This window comes from Manis javanica, chromosome 1 (assembly GCF_040802235.1).
Source record: "Manis javanica isolate MJ-LG chromosome 1, MJ_LKY, whole genome shotgun sequence".
Lineage (NCBI taxonomy): Eukaryota > Metazoa > Chordata > Mammalia > Pholidota > Manidae > Manis > Manis javanica.
In genome coordinates this window covers 126,560,669-126,569,007 of record NC_133156.1, presented here as the reverse complement: position 1 = coordinate 126,569,007, position 8,339 = coordinate 126,560,669, and positions in this window count along the sequence as shown.

Below are 8,339 nucleotides of genomic sequence, written 5' to 3'. Positions count from 1 at the left end.
AAAGAAGTGAGCAAGTACCTGAGAGAAAGCTTTTTGTTTGTGCAGCAGGAGCACACTACATGGGGAGTGAAAAATAGTCTTTAGTAACCGTTGCTCAGTACAAGAAGCAACATAGAATTTATACTATAAATAAAGTACAGAGCTTCAAATACAAAGCTATGAAAATAGGAAAATAATTTTACCTGCTTAATGGGAAGTATATTCAGGACGTTTATTGTTTTTCCTCTTGCTCTACGGAATATATTACTCCAGCTTGTGCTCCCGTCCCAGGAGAGAGGGATGACCCTCCTTCTAGTGCTTTACATTTTCGTTTTCATATTTCGTAAGGTAAGAATAAATGCATAAAATGGAAATGGACTTGTTATCTGAGTATGTTATCTGATTGAAATGAATGTTTAGAAACGCATGCCAGAAGAACAAAAATGTGTTAATAGGTTGCATTAACTTGCACTGATTACTTCTCTGCCCTAGACACTGTAATAGGCACCTTACATAGATGACCTCAATTTAAATTTAGAAAAACATTTAAAAAGTTACAACTAAATCAACGTGATGAAAATAGCACTTAACAAGAATTTTTAGATTCAAAAATGGTAGGTAAGTGCAGGACAAATCACAAAACCACATAGAAAACAAGGTCTTGCCTTTTTTCGGGCAGGAGTGACCTGGGAATAATTAATTACAATGTTTGTCAGTAACCTACAACACAGCAAACAGAGCTAAAGCCCTGCCTGAGGTGGTGTGTTACTATTCCTAATATGAATTCCACAAAAAAGGGAGGGTTGCACTATCAGAACACATATAAAGAATGGGTTGAGAGGCTTTTCTTTTTTTAACTGTAGTGGCAATGACACCAACAAGTTCAGTCCTCAAAAGCAGACTGACGTTTTATTTCTCAACTAGATCATAAGTTCTCTGAAGGTGGGGACCATGTTTTATAAAAGTCCATTATCCCCAGCACAGTCACAGATACACTTAGCAAAGGCCAGTCTATTGAGTATCGATATTAGAAACTAGGAGAGTCTGGTATGCATGCATAATCAAAACTCAAGATGTTTTAAATTTAAAAAGATAAGCCAAGGGATTTTTAGATACCCCAGTTATAGAGCATGATTTATGATCAACTGTAAAGGTTGATGCACTCTTCCCAGTGCTAAACACCATCTCTAAGGACACGGTTAAAGTGTGGCAAACAGAACAAGAAAAAATGAGGTACTTTCTGTGTTTCTAGCACTTATCACCAAAGGGAGATTATTGTTTTAGGGTCAATTGATATTCCCCAATAGACACCTAGATTTGGGGTTATAATAGTACCCATTTTATGTGGTAATCTTTCAGCATTCTTGCCTTCAGCTCACAGGGAAATTGTGAACTCAAGCTAGTGGGTTGAGAATCCATGTGGTGCTACAGAGAAAAACTGCTGGTGGTACATGGTTACGTTGCTGATGGTCCTGTTAGCTAAGTCTTTCCTGGCTCGGCAATGTTCAGCCACAATATACGCAGCTGTAGGGAGAGGATCATACTAAAACCAATGACCAGGGGTGTTTTTAGAGTGCTTATAATAAGCCTGCAACTTTTCTAAGATCTTTACATAGATTGATCCACACAATCCTCACATCAACCCTATTAAATAAATAATGTGATCACCTACAGTTTAAGATGAAGAAACTGAAGTAGAGGGACATTAAGAGACTTGTTTGAAGCCACACAGGTATTAGGGAGAGATGCTGGGATGTAGATCCCAGGTTCTAAACTGTATCAGCCATCAGAGGCCCAGGCCACCACATCACTTTTGCTGAGGGCTCATGCTCCCCTCTGCTTACTGGAATATCTGTAATACCCACTAACCCACTGTTCTCTTCATGCCTCTTCACAGCATTGGGGGTCCTAAGGGCTGCATCCTTTCATGCCACTGTCTCATCTTAAGTTCTTCCTTTTCATCTCACCTATATTTCATGTGCCCTTTCATTCTTCATACCCTCATGTGTATCTGTCACACTCCTATTAGTTGTTTGTACTATGCTGTGTGGAATCCTCCTGTTTCTCAAAGTTTTCCTCAAGAGTGTATTCATGGTAGGGGCAAAAAAAGAAAATCATATATACAGAAGGTATTAAACAGATTACAAAAAAGTAAGAAGATTTGGACTGATTAGGTGAGCACAATTCTTAGAAACTTCTTAATTGCCTTCACGAACATATTCCAAGAGCTGTTAGTAGAATACTAATGTTACATAAGAGTGAAAATAAAGTTAGTAAGTCAGGGTTTTTAACACCAGAAACACCCTAAAAAGCAATTACATATGACTGTTGAGAGACAGGGCTTCGTGTTCTTGTTTGGAAAGATATATCCCTGGTATAATGAATATTGCCCCCAAAAGTCACTTTGAAAATTTCTGAAACTGCTTTCCAGACCCATTCATAAAGAATGTAAAAAATTTACTGTCCACTGCAGTCAGTGTTAATGACTACCAAGGGATGATAAATTCATTCTAATAACCTCCCCAGCTAGGGATGTGCGGTGGGTGCCAGGGGAGGGACAGCACTCAGGCCAGAGGCAGCAGGCTGATAGTCGGAGAATATTAACATTTTTCTGGACAGATTCTTAGGACTTCACTTTTCCTTTCCTGTCCCTGGATGATACACTATTGGATATAAACTCAGGAGTGCAGCATTGTTTATTTCTACATTTCTCAACTGAAATGTTAGTCTTTGCCTAGTTATTATCAATTCCACAGTGAACATAGGTGACTCCATAAAACATAAAGGCAGTAGGGGGAGAAGGTTGAAGTTGCTGTAGGGTTTGATATCATTTCTTTACTAGGTAGGAAACTAGACTTATGCCTGTCAGGTGCATTTTTATTATTTCACTTGTAAGGAAGTAAGAGGTTGTTGTGAGAGGTATTAGCTCTGAATGATGAGCTCCAAAATAAGCTTCATATTTTCTCCTTTGTTTCACTCAGAATTAAGTAGAGTAAACATGTAATTATTTAAAGTCCAAACCAGAACACTTTTGACAGTTAAATAAGGCACTATCAATAATTAAACCAGTGCAACAGGCATATGGTGAAACTCTCCCAGGCAAACGAGGATGAATGATTACCCTGAAACTAAGCATCTTCCTACAAAATGTTTTTCTACTTGGAATGGAGGTTGGTAGAATTTAATATTGTTCTCTCCAAACAAGGTAGGCCACTTGGCCAATAGTTTGCTTGATTTCCACACTTGCTACAGCCAAAGCTTCTCCTTCACCCGTTCTGCAGTTTCCATCTCTTCTAACCAGAAGTATGGTTGCCCATATAGGTATGAATTAGCTGTACATTGCATTTATTTATTATTTTCCTACCTAAGTTATGGAACATTGCCAGTCATCCTTGAGTTCTCCTTGTAGATATAACTAAATGCCATTTAACTGCAAAGTTTATTTTTCAATTGTAATATCATTAACTCAGCACACTTGTCATATAGCCAAAAAGAGTGACCAATCAATTCATCAGTTACAGCTAGCACCATGGATGGAAGTTTCCAGTGCATCCAACTTAGAAGATTTCTGTTCCTTGGGATGGTGAAAATGAAAGATGAGCAACAGTTTTATAGAATAAAAATAAACGGTTTGCTTTCAAACCACTTCTGTATCTAATGGCCAGAGTCATCTAATAATGTAATACCCATGGATTACCAGGGTAGAGTTATTTGACTTATAGGTACTTTAATTTTAATAGGTTTGTAAAAATGAAAATGCCTTCAAGGCCCAAAGGAATGAATCTCCAAGTGAGTAATTTCAGATACTTGACCAACACTAGTATTCCTTGAATTATTACTACTCAGGGAAGAGTAGAGGGTCTAACTTGTTAGGACCCAACTCAAATGCCCACACAGTGAATGAACCACATCACTAGGAATTCACTCTCCCACAGAAGTGAATTTTCCAAATTACTGAAGCACACCTATTTATATGGCAAACTTCACCATCAATTCATTCATCAGCTTCTTAAAGAAATCATTACTAGCTTTGTAAAGGAAAGTGACTGCAATTCAACTTTTTTTGAGCTGCAGAGCAGTTTCTGCAAGGATCTGCCCCATATCTCTGCTGTGACACCCTCAGGGTCTGCTTTTGTGCAGTGGTGGTTGATCTCCTTATGCTTAAGGTTGGCTGTCACTTCCACTGTCATTAAATTTCCATCGAACATCATGTCACCTCCTGTCCTTCTAATTTATTGCTACAAAACTGCTAAGTAGTCAAAAACTAGATGTCGAATACAATTATGGATGGTTTGTTAAGAAACAGTCACTCGGATACTGAGAAAGCCTGTTTTGGAATTGGAGGTAAATTACCAAGAGTTCAAAATAGACCTTCTACATAGAATATGACTATCATCCCTTACTAAGTCTTCCTTCCAAAGTGAAAAGACAGGATTTTCTCCTTCTCTTATTCATTAGAATTCCCTCTCTTTTTATGACTTTCTGTCTCCTTATTACTAGGTCCAAAAAATAGCTGGCTTTTTTCTCTTCCTTTTATACATTGTTTTAAGAACTTCACAAGAATAAGGAAGTCAGAAAAAACAAACAGGTGGAAAACCATTTCTGAACATCTGGTCTATTCAAAAAAGCATACAGTAAATCGTGTCTGCCTACACTGGGCTTCAAGACTGTTTGAGAGATGAGCTGGAAAGAGGCACACAGCTACCAAGTGTTCCATATCACTCTTGTGTTCCAAATTTTAAAATTCTTGTGCTTGAGGCCAAGTCATGCTAAATTCCCGAATGCCCTAATATTAGGAGCTACTGAGTTACCTTTGTTTGTGAATTATCCTGAATATAGCATTACAGAAAATCCAGAACACTGATCAAAATAATGATTGGCACCCTGTGGCTGAATTACACAGATCACAGGACAGCTGTTCCATCAATGTGAACTTGACTGCTACGATCAACACTCCCAATGTGCACAAACCAGAATGTCATCAGCAAAACAAAGCATGGCACAGAAGTAAATTATCTGACTAATTCAAACAGAAATAAATGTCTTCTGTTTGGCTATATTGTTGGGGGAATCCAGGCAAAAGTGTCTGTGCTACCTGGATCATCTAAGCAATTCCTCAAACCTCCACCTCATTCTGAATCCTGTCAAAGAATATTCACTCCTCAAATTTATAAACAATAGTATCTCTAAGCAAATTGCAGAGGTACCATTTAAATCCAGCTGTCCATCCCTCCGAGGTAAAATACATAGCATTTTATTCTACAGTGAGCTGTGTAGAAAAAGGAAATGGCTGAGAGAAATGCTAAAATCCCAAGCACAAATTTGCTATAGAATTAATATCACAATTTGTCACTGATAATGAAAGCATATAAAACAGGTCCTGACAGCATGTTATTTCTGTAGCAGATCATTCTTTATAAAATCCAAACGAGGTTTTTCTTTGCAACGGTGGAAATTATTTTTTTCCTAAATGTACAAAGCAAAATAATATTAATATTGTGGTTAGTAGCCATCTGCTTCATGAGAATTCTGTGCAATCATTAGTTTAAACTGATGGCATCGTGGCAAGCTGCCACATCCCAAGGGGCCAGTCTCTAAAACCCATCAACATCTTTGCACAGTCTCAGCTCCAAGAGGGCGAACCACAAACCAGGAAATCTGCTCTATGGGAAGATCCAGATCACTAAGCTCTGTTTTTAGATACTGAACCCCAAAATATCCCACCGCAGTCAGTATTCAGATGCATGCATCAGGCATCAGAAGGGCAATCATATGGTGACACCAGGAAGCAAGGAATAAACATGACGCATTTGAGTCGAATGCCAGGGTCGACAGAGCAACGAGCAACCTGTGTTCCACTCAACAACAGTGGTTTTTACTACAAAGTAAAAAAAGGATCAAGCTGTGAGGAGTTCAGCTTATCACAAAATCTCACTGAAGTCACTGTAACTTTTTAGAAGAACACCACAGAGGCAGCAACATGCAGAGGGATTCAAAGAAAGTGTGAACTAAGTAATATTTCTCAAACGGTTTCCACCATAAAAACTTGCACCAGAAAAATCTGAATTTAAATGTTTCATCCGATAGGCTATGTGCTTTCTTGCTATTTTTAATAGCCTGTTCTAATGATTTTCATTTAGAAATGCAAAAGGATGCTGTATTTTTAATGTTTAATCAATCTTCAAGAACTCTATATATTTGTAATCACAGGCCATATGAATGCTAGCAGAATAAGATATGTGCCCAAAAATGATTTAGTAAGACACACCATAACTGCTTTTCTCTGGTATCATAATCACATAATCATTTTTCTTTTTGCATGGTCTAGATGCTCCAAACAGAGGATGGAAAAAAGGGAGGACAAGGTAGTAAGGAATGAAGGAGTCAGATTAGAATGTCAATGTGAAATGTTGTCTTGTGACACTTACGCAGATACTTCAAGTTCCCCCCATCACTTTGCATCATTTAGAGTTTTATGGGAAAGTCCTGAGAGCAGGAGCAGAGGCGTGACATGCGACAGGGTTGGGGTCTGTCTGGTTATACATGCACAAGAAACAAGTCACACTCCAAGAATCGACTAGTTTCAGTGCAAAAAAATGTTTCAAATAAGCTTTGATGAACGTTAGCTGAAGACTACATATATTTGTTAGTAAACACACAATAAAAATAACAAATGAAACTACTATCTTTAAGCACACAATATAACTTAAATGCACTTATCCAAAACCCTCATGGACAAACCATCACAGATGAAAAATACCAGCAAATAAATAATAATAATACAGGGGCACTGAACATCATACTATTTCTTGGTTTAATTTAATGTGTATCAGTTATTTAAAGTGAAATCCTTTGGGGAAGGATACTCAATTTCATGTTGAACTGCCATATAATCTTATCAGATAGTCCCTCTTTTTTTCACAGCATCTCAGAAGAGCTGAGTGACTCAGGCGAGGCAAGCTTTGTCCTTCCTTCTCCTTCTACTTTAAACAAGTATAATATTCAAGTGGACAAAAAGTGAAAAGAATCTTAGAAAAATAAAGGGCTAAGACGTGGGAATCAGGCAGGAGACAGGGAAATTCTACCACCCAGTACCAGGGTGTGGTGGGAACATTAATAGATGAACTGGAGATGATCATAGCAGTAGACCAGCACTTATGTTCCAACCTCCATAATTTACTGCTCAGAGCCAATCACTCCAGGCAACAGCCCCAGCTGGTTGTATGATAGAATAGCCTTACCTTATTCTTCACTAAAAAGTGATCATATTTAAAAAGCAAAAAACATTAGACTAGCAGAAACCTTGCCCTCCTCTCCTACTGCATATGCTTCTTTATATCCATGTAAAGCCACAGGCTTCCTGCCTCACCAGTTACAACTTGGGTTATATTTATATCTAAGAGTAGAGAGTGTCACAACTGAGTACATTGATTCAACTTATACCTAAGATGTGGGTTCAGATCCAACTTTTTGCTGGCTGTGTGACCTCAGATAGGTCACTTAATCTCTCTGAGGTTCACATTCCTCATTTGTAAAATGAGATGAACATTGACCTTAGGAAGTTGTCTTGAGGAATCAAAGCAATTTATAAAGTACTGACTGTAGTTCCCAGCACATAAAAAGCATTTGATAAATGGAATGATTATTGATGTTCAGAAATGGTAAAGTTCAAGCTCTCTGAGAATTTTAGGGTCTTGTCTATAAGCTGGAGACAACCAAACAAAAGCATAAGCTTTTCAAAACCAAGAACTTAAAAGTTGAAATTTTCAACCCAGATTCTGGTTCTAATAGTTGAATCTAAAATACTGTCATTTCTAAATGCATTCTAAGTCAAACTGTGAGTTCTTGGTCTGGCCTCTTAACCTTTCTGAGTTTGCCCACCCTGCCTAAAAACATGAAGGCCAGTAACATATGCACCCTCTAACAAAGAGAAGTATAGCAAACCTGCAGAGCAGTAATGAATATGAAACATTTTATAATTCAAAAATGGCAATACGGAACAGGCTATTGCCAATGGACAGTGATACAGTTGGTGGATAAGACTATGTGCCACTCTGAAGTGTGGGCTCACAGTTTCACTCTGCTACAGGCCAGCAGGGTGATAGGCAGGGTAATAAACTCTCTTAATCTCCATTTACTTGTGGGCATGATAAAGTACTCCACAGAGTCATTGAGAGAATCAAAAGAATATAATCATGCTTTTAACACATTCTGGTACATAATACATGTTCAATAAATGTTAGCTACTAAAATTGCTTTTAAAGAATATCAGGTATTATGGACTGTTTTCAATTACAAAACACTGAGTGACCTTTCAGCTTTGTGATTAGAAATTTTTATTTATGTTGGTTTAGTTCTCA